Genomic DNA, 9,607 nt, shown 5'->3' on the forward strand with positions numbered 1-9,607 from the left:
TCTTAAAAAATAACAACATTCTAAAATTGTGAGTATGATCAAACTTTATTCATTCTTCAAGTTATTCCTATTAGGTCTTCATAGCATTCTTCCAGCCATTCCTATCACAAAATACAACAAAAACTAATAATGATTAAAAACATGTTACTTGCAATTAACTATCACTTTATATATTCTGACAGAATACATAGAATATGACAGAATACATAGAAAAAGAATAATAGGCAATCCAAGAGAAATATCTATTACAAAAAAAAAAAAGACAATCCAAGAGAAACATCTATTACAAAAAAAAAAGATTAACAGGTAAACAAATATTCTAAAAGAATCATTAAATATAAAGTGTAGTTACCATTTAATTCTGATAGAATATATATATATATATATATATATATATATATATATATATATATATATATATATGCAATTACCATTTATAGCATCATACAATTACCCATTACTATTGTGTAACCAAAATATATTATAAAATTTTTAATAAACATTCTTAAAGAATCATTAAACCTAAAGTGTAATTATCATTTTAAATTCTAACCGAGTGCATTCTAACATAATACACTATACAAAGCATAATGTATTCTTATAGAATCTACTATATTGTGTATTTGATAGTTCCTAAAAAATCAGTATTTTGTTAGAATACATTGTATAATAACTTGCAGTAACTCAGCTATATATCACTTTTCATTATCAATAAGCTAATTAAGCAAGCAATGTTCAGGGAAAATCAGAACCCCAAATGAAAAACAAAACCTCAAGTATATTTCAATAAATTTACGAATTAAGGTTTAATTCGGACCTGATTACTTGTAATAACCTCCGCCACAGGCATTGTAGTCTTCTTCAACTGCAGTTGTCAAATAAACCATAGTGAAATCAGCAACATCAAACGACTTCTCCTTCATCGCTTTAACGATGTCATCTTTGTTAAGCATGGTGCGGCGGATGGGCGGGCGGTTACAGCGCTGATCGCGAGAGAAGTATTTGATGTCGAACACGGTTTCTGGATCGGAGGTCGCGAGAGAAGTTGAAGGAACCAATCCTTTATAAAGAGAAAAGAATCCTTCTGTTTGAATGATATGGCGAAAAGCTCCTATCACACCTCCCAATGATTCACCTCTAGGTGCCACTAACTTTGTTCGAATCTGTTAGATCCCACGATGAATTTTATTATATAAATAAAAAAATTAATAAATGGGAAGAAAGAGTTGATGGAATTTAGTCAATTTACAATGCCGAGTGGTAAGCAAAGAATGCTAGCAGTCATGCCGGCGCCAGCACCGGCGAAGAGTTGTTCAAAATTTGTTGTTTCTTGATTTCCGGTTAACCGGAGAAGTTGCTTTCTATAGGAATCGTATGCACAAAAATTCAGGGCTTTAAATGGAGCTGTGCGAAGAATGTTAACGAAGTTTCCCTTCCAAAACCCTTTTAAACCTTGAGAAGAAGCGATTGATTTAATTAGCTCGAAAAGATTCTTCTGTTCACCACGAAGCATGTATTCAAGCTTTAGTCTTTCAAGTGGCGCAACAAATGTTCTGTTAAAAACATTAAAATTTTCAAGATTGATTAAAAATTTCACTTCTTTTTGGCCATAAATTCAACTGAAAATTCGAATATGTGAATAAGAAGAAACGAAAACCGTGAAACCAAGGGTGCAACAGCCCCAGCCCATAAATGCTTTGTAGTGTTCATAGCAGCATGTTTTCCCCTTAATCTTATAATAACCTTCTTCTTACTCTCCTCTTCCACCACACCATCGCCGGCGCCCACTGTAATGCCCGTGTTTCTAGGGTAGGCATTAATATTGACATTATAGTCTAGGTTAACCTTTGTAACTCATTTTGAAGAAATGAAAAGGAATTATGTGAATATTATGTGAATTATGTGTTTTATGCTTAATTATTAGGGTTTAATTAATTAAGAATAAAAATGAGCATAAAAAATAAATATTAGATAAAGCCAATATCTATTAAGAAGCTTGTAGTGGACGTGTCAAGGATTACGGATATATAAAGAATACCGAAATCCGAGTTATAACGAAGAAGTTATGACCTGTCGAAGTTTCGCGACAAACCGGCACGGTGCCGAATGTCGTAAAAAGTGAGTTTTTGATAAACTACTTTTTAGCCTTAGTGATCTAAACGAAACTCGTAGTGTTCGTTAAACCGAGAGTAGGTATAAAAAGAACGCCCAAATCTGACTTCGTCAAACATGGGTAGATAGTGATGTGTGATGAAATAAAAGTGATGAGAGGTCTCGATGTGATTGTGATTCAGTCATCTAGCGGAGTTTGGATGACGACCACGGACTTTCTAGACAGTCCAGTGGAACACTGGCAGGCCCGCAACCTGTAGGTGTAATGAACTTGAGTGTTCATTCGCTGTACTCCATTCCCCTCATGGTTGCCTTTAGGACATGTATGGCTGAGGAAACCCCTTAGCAGTAGTGTTCATCCCGATGATATTCTTTAGGCTACGTCCCTTGTGATAAGTATTTAGGGACGTAAAGTGAGGATAACGGGAAATGGGTAATCAGGGTTATTGTTGATTGATGAACTTAATAAGTTTATTATTACTGTGGGTTGAAAACCTTATATGCTCACCAGGCTCCCAAGCCTGACCCACTCAGCTTTTTATGTTACAGGTAGTGGACTCCGAGCATAGCCAGAGGACGATGAGAGATTTTTGGATTATAGGCCAGTAGTTGTAAATAACTGTTGAAAGGCTTATAATGTCTTGTTTATGCTTTTGATCTATATTGGAACATGACATCCCGAGGTTTTGACATGAAATGAAATTATATATTTCTTAAAGAAAGGTTTTGACAAACTTTTATCATGTTTTGTATTGGGGACCAATTCCGCAACATCTTTTAAAAAGATTTCTCTGATTTTGTTTTAAAAAGCATAAATTAAATCGGTCTTTTCTGGCCGAGAAATTAGGGGATGTCGCAGTTGGTATCAGAGCATTAGTTTAAGTGAACTAAGAAATTGTAGAATTTCTAGACTTAAACTTAGAATGCTAAGTGATGATTGTGAGATGAGTGTCTACCATATTTTAGACACGAGCACTAGTTTATTTTAGGAAAGATGCCTAAAATGCTTTTATGTGCTAAATGTTATATGTTTGCCATATATGCCATTATTTGTTCGGATATATGGTCTGTTGCCGACCGGATCTGGAAACCTTATGTGTGTAGGATTCTAAGCGTATGATTACGAGATTAGAACTAACATGTAAACGTTTCGGAGTGATAAGGGAATTTAAATACCTATCGAGGATAAAGACCTAAATTCGCCTTATTCGGTATATAGATTGTAATGGCAAGAACTCGAAGTGGAGTTGCAAATGCAAACGGAAACAGGGATCAACAGCCTCAACCTCAAGTAGTTGAGCAAGTACCTGTTGTAGGAGCTGCACCTGAGCCAATGACGATGGCTGTGGTACAAGCAATGATGCAGATGATGTTAGATCGCCAAATGGAGGAGACCAGGCGATTACTACAACAGAATAGGGAGGAAACTACGATACCTGTTGAACAGCCCGAATTGAACGAAGGGCAATCAGTAGGAGGGAACTACAGTGGGACTCTTGGTCAAGCCAACCCACCGATAGTTAGACAAAACAACCAGGATGGAGGAGTTGATGGACGCGGATGCAAATACAAAGATTTCATGGCATCTAAACCACCATGTCTATCTGGAAGTCCGACACCGGTGGAAGTCATGAACTGGATCTCCGAAATGGAGACGATGTTTGAAAGTTGTGAGTGTAGCAACAAACAAAAGACTACACTTGCAATTCCTCTGTTAAAGTCTGGTGTATTGAGCTGGTGGAAGTTACTAGCTGACTCGATGCCCAAGGGAGAAGCTAACAAGATGTCTTGGGAAGACTTTGTGGTACAGCTGAAATTACAATATTGCTCAGAGCAGGATCTTCTGGAAATTAATAATGAGTTCCAGAATTTAAAGAAGGGAAAGATGAGCGTTACTGAATACGCTGCTAGTTTTACGGAAAAGATGAAGCTCGTTCCTCATCTAGTTCCAACTGAACTCTCTAAGGTCAACAAGTTTGCCCTCGGATTACCAGCGGACTTTGGTCCGATGGTTAAACAAGCAACCACTTTGAAAGCCGCCATCTGGGCTGCTAAGAATGTTGAGATTCAGATCAGAGAGAAGGGTCTGGAGAGGGCAGAAGTTGGCGAAAAGAGAAAGTTTTAAAGAACTTCGGGTTCCAATAAAAAGAACAAGTTCTCGAAGACTGGTTCGAGAAAATTTGGAGGAGGAGCCGAAGTGAAATGGTGTGAGAAGTGCAAGAAAAATCACTCTGGGAAATGTAGTGAGGGGGTGACTTGCTACAAATGTGGAAAGACTGGGCATTATGCCAACGTGTGTACGTCCGACAAGAGGGTATGTTTTAAGTGCCATGAAGAAGGGCATGTTTTTAAAGACTATCCAAAAAGGAAGGATGCAGCAAAGCCCAATCTACCACCAAAGCCGAAGGCGAGAGCCTTTCAAATGACACTTGAAGCTGCGAAAGAAGAAACTGATGTCGCTTCAGGTACCTTTCTCGTAAACGAATTGCCTGCCCAAATTTTGTTTGATTCTGGAGCCAATTACTCCTTTATATCACATGAATTTGGTAGAAAACCAGCTTTGCCTGTAGATAGACTAGTTAATGCCTTATTAGTCGAGATTGCTAGTGGCAAGTTTGTACCTGTTAGCCATCGTATGAAAAATATCCTCATTGACTTGGATGGGAATAAGTTCCACGAGGAATTATTGCCTATCGAGTTAAATGGATTCGACATAATTTTAGGAATGGATTGGCTTAGCGCCAATGATGCCGAAATTATTATGTAGGAAGAAGATAGTAAAAGTAAACCCGCCAGGGAGAGAGTCGTTTATGGTATATGGAGACAAACGCAGAGTAAACTCTGGAATCATTTCCCTAATGAAAGCCAGAAAGTGTTTGGCCAAGGGATGTACATCATATCTAGCGTTCGTGATCAATGCTAAGAAGGAGAAGAAGGATGTGCAGAATATTCCGGTGGTGTGTGATTATCCGGAAGTCTTTCCCAAAGATCTTCCTGGATTGCCCCCTGATCGACAAGTAGAATTCCGTATCGACTTGTTACCAGGAACGACGCCAATGGCAAAAGCACCATATCGATTAACACCAACAGAGATGAAAGAACTTATGACACAACTTTAGGAGTTATTGGACAAAGATTTCATTCGACCTAGTTCATCACCCTGGGGAGCCCCTGAGTTGTTTGTAAAGAAGAAGGACGGGAGCATGAGAATGTGCATCGATTACAGAGAGCTAAATAAAGCGACGATAAAGAACAAGTACCCGTTGCCGAGGATCGATGACCTGTTCGATCAGTTGCAAGGATCGAGCTATTTTTCAAAGATCGATCTTAGGTCGGGATACCATCAACTGAAGGTGAGAGAGCAGGATATCGAAAAGATTGCGTTCAGAACAAGATATGGACACTATGAATTTTTGGTTATGTCGTTCGGACTAACCAATGCCCCAACAGCTTTTATGGATTTGATGAACAGGGTTTGTAAACCATACCTTGATAAATCCGTGATAGTATTCATAGACGATATCTTGATATATTCGAAAAGCAAGCAGGAGCATGAAAAGCATCTGCGTGAGGTGCTAGAAGTCCTGAAAAAGGAGAAGCTGTATGCAAAGTTCTCCAAATGTGAATTTTGGATTCAATAAGTCCAATTTTTAGGTCATGTGGTTAACCAAGAAGGAATAATGGTTGACCCAACAAAGATTAAAGCTGTGATGAAGTGGGAACAACCAAAAAGTCCTACGGAGATTAGAAGCTTTTTAGGATTAGCTGGATATTATCGAAGATTTTTCCAAGGCTTTTCTTCGATTGCTACTCCATTAACAGCTTTGACCCACAAAGGAGCTACTTATGCTTGGAATGAGAAGCATAAGGAAGCCTTTGAGAAGTTGAAGAAGAGATTGTGTGAAGCACCGATTCTTTCGTTACCTGAAGGAGTTGATGACTTCGCAGTCTATAGTGATGCCTCTGGAGTTGGGTTAGGATGTGTTCTGACCCAAAGGGATAAAGTGATCGCGAATGCATCGAGGCAATTGAAAAAACATGAAAAGAACTACCCCACTCATGATCTAGAGTTGGCAGCGGTAGTATTCGCCTTAAAGATATGGAGGCACTATATTTATGGTACTAAATGTAAACTTTTCACTGATCATAAGAGTCTTCAATATCTCTTTAATCAGAAGGAATTGAACATGAGGCAACGGCGCTGGCTAGAGTTACTCAAGGACTACGACTGTGAGATACTTTACCACCCTGGTAAAGCAAATGTTGTTGCTGATGCTCTCAGTCGGGAAGGTGAATCTTGAAAAGAAAAGGCGAAGAGCGTTGAGAATTGAAGTTGTCTATATAATTGTGGAAAGTATAAAGAAAGCTCAAGAGGAAGCTTGTAACATCCGGATTTTCAGGGATATTATCGTGTAGTTTGGTCTTGTGATAAAGAAGAGACTCGACGAGTTGAGGGTCCAACTCGCCGAGTCTAGCCGGGTTTTCCCGTGGACTTAATGAGTGGACTCGACGAGTCCGAGGAGGGACTCGCCGAGTAGGCGCTGATTAGAGAAACCCTAATTTCCGGGGTTTGGGACCTATTTAAAGGCACTTATAGCCTCATTTGCGGCCACCCTTTCCCTGGAAGCAAACCCTAAAGGTCATTTGAGCTAGAAAGTGAGAGAGAGAGAAGCTATCTTGGGATTTTAGTGCATCATTTGAGAAGAAGAGAAGGAGATCAAGCAAGGATCAAGAGGGGGAAAGTTGGATCCAGTGATAGATCGTCCAGAGCTTCTGAGGAAGGTAAAAGTCTGCACCTTTCTCATTATTTTGGTTAGATCTCATGTGTTTGAAGTTCTAGGGCTTTTACCACCTTTGGTTTGGGACTTTGATTAAAATGGATTAGCTAGAAGCCTAGTCCTCAGATCTGGACCTTGTGAGGTCCCTAGAGTCCAAAGGTCCCAACTTTATTCATCCAAATGAGGGTTGTTGTGCTTAACACCTTAAGAAGGGCTTGTTTTGGCATTTTGAGGCATTTATGCCATGCATGAACGTAAAGGTCGAGACTTTATGTGTCTCTGGTGTCTTAAAGGGCTAGATCTAGGGTTTGGAATGAGAGATCTGACTTTGGACGTCTGAATGAGGAATCAGACTGAGGGGACTCGTCGAGTCCATGAGTTGACTCGACGAGTCAGTGAGGGTTTGTCCCAATGAGCTTGAGCATGCGATAGCTCGACGAGTTGGGGGTCAACTCGACGAGCTGAGGTGGACTGTCACGAGATTTCTGAGGAAGGTACGTGGACTCGACGAGTCGCAAGGGTGCACTCGGCGAGTCGGGTCAAACATGGACTGTTGACTCGAGTTTGACTTCTGCTTACTTTGGGGCTTTGATCAACATAAGTAGTAGAGACCATGGAGGGGTAAAATGGTCTTTTATCCACTTCAAAGAGTTAAAGAGAGGAAGAATAGCATTCGGTCATTAGAGTTGTCATTAGAGTATCACTTAGAGATATTCATCCCTTGTGTTAGGTGGAGGCTAGTTCGAGATTCGGGAGCGGGGTCTTTACTTGCTGCTGGTCAGGTGAGTCTTCTCACTATACTTTACCTTGAGTGGTAATTAGAGTATGTGATAGAGTATCTTGTATGCTATGTATGTGATGTGTTGCACTGCATTATTTCTATGTGATTTATGCTGTGTGTTTTCCAGAGTTTACAGAGTTAGGACCGGAAGGTCCACAGAGTTAGGACCAGAGGGTCCACGGAGTAAGGGCCAGTGGGCCCACAGAGTTATAGCCTCGAGTGGCTAATATGTGTTATATGTGGTATTTTGGGGAACTCACTAAGCTTTGTGCTTATAGTGTTATGTGTTATGTGTTTTAGGTTTTCTCAGGATCGCGGGACGGCACCGGCATGATTGTACACACCAGAGAAAGAGTTGTATTTTGAGGATCCTGGATTATTAATGGAGTTGTGCTTGTATTTTGAATAAACGAGATTTCTATACAATATGTTTTGAAAAGTATGCGATTTTGAAATGAAAAATCAGTTTGAAAAATTTGGGTGTTACAAGTTGGTATCAGAGCCTTGGTTTGAGGGATTCGGATGCACCTTCGGGTAAATCTGGACTCAAACTGAGGATTCGAGAGAGAATTTTCAAAAGAAATGATTTTTCTAAAAACAAGCAAAAGTTTCTAAGAGAAAACGATAAAAAGAAAGTGTGTACAATCAGCCAGAGCCCGAACGGTGATTTCCCAAAATACCTTTACTTTTGTGTTATGAGATATTTTATGAGATATTATGCATGCTAGAGATAGGCTAGGTAATTCATAATTTAGGACTAGAGTGGCCTGATTTGTGATGCCTTAGCCTAGGAAATTGTTGTTTTCTGGGATGCACCTTTGAGTATGTGCTGAGTAGGAGTGTCCAGCGGGAATCCTTGTAGAGAAGGATTTAAGTAGAGGAGTAATCTAGGAGAGATGCCTAGATGAGCATTGTGGAGCCTAATCGAGAGAGTAGTTAGATACCTGCGAGGGGTAGAGTTGCTTGAGTTCGGTGGTATCCTTTGAGTATGAGGAGAGCAAGTGGGTAATAACCTAGGGTGGTTTTACATGTTGGTAGAGATTGTTCTATGCCCGAATGCTGCTTGCTTCGTGCTTTGTGGAACTCTTGATGATGAGAGTCAGCTACTAAGTGAATATGACGATATTCAGGAGGTAGATGGCTGGCATCATAAGGAGTTATTCAGCAGCTGATGGCGGAGAAGTGTGAGAACCTAGGAAGAGCCTAGGAAAGGGTGACCCTAGTAAGATGAATACGCTGACAGAGTTGGATATTTCGCAAGAGGAATGAACACGCATGACGGGGTTGGTGATGGAGAAGGTCGAGCAGCTACTTAAGGAATCTGGGATGGTCCGTGTAGAGAGTATGGGTAGATGTGGCAGGTAGTATGGGCCCGTACTACTGAAAGCAGAGGACCCATACTCGATGCAGGGAGTATTCCGGAGGGTTCTAGGTAGCAGATTGAGAGGTGATGTCATGGTCCGAGTACCATGATTTGCAGCAGATCGAGAGGTGATATCATGGTTCGTGTACCATGATTTGTAGCAGCTCGAGAGGTGATTCCATGGTTCGAGTACCATGATTTGCAGCAGATCGAAAGGTAATATCACGGTTCGTGTACCATGATTTGTAGCAGATCGAGAGGTGATGTCATGGTTCGAGTACCATGATTTGTAGCGGATTGAGAAGAGATAACATGGTTCGGGTACCATGATTCCTAGCAGATCGAGAGGTGGCCACATGGTTCGAGTACCATGACCCGTGGCAGTTGGTGTTATTGGTTCTACCAGTTATTCCATGGTGATTGGTTAGACTGAGATCAGAGGTGAAAGAGTAGGGGGCCTGAGGGCCATGATGAACGAGTTTTAGTGGAGCATCCCTTGAGAGGGAAATCGCGTTAGCTCCGAGGGATTTTTGGTAAGATGGCAGATGAAGTCGTAAGGCTCAAGGATGAGTA

At 40.5% G+C, this 9,607-nt stretch overlaps 1 pseudogene; it reads right to left on the minus strand.

Annotated features, from left to right (window-relative positions):
* Positions 1–821: 821 nt before the first annotated feature.
* LOC145140563 (putative mitochondrial adenine nucleotide transporter BTL3 pseudogene) lies at positions 822–1,775 on the minus strand (annotated as a pseudogene).
* Positions 1,776–9,607: the final 7,832 nt, after the last annotated feature.

This window comes from Lactuca virosa, chromosome 9 (genome assembly GCF_052849685.1).
Source record: "Lactuca virosa cultivar CGN04683 chromosome 9, Lactuca_virosa_CGN04683_v6, whole genome shotgun sequence".
NCBI lineage: Eukaryota > Viridiplantae > Streptophyta > Magnoliopsida > Asterales > Asteraceae > Lactuca > Lactuca virosa.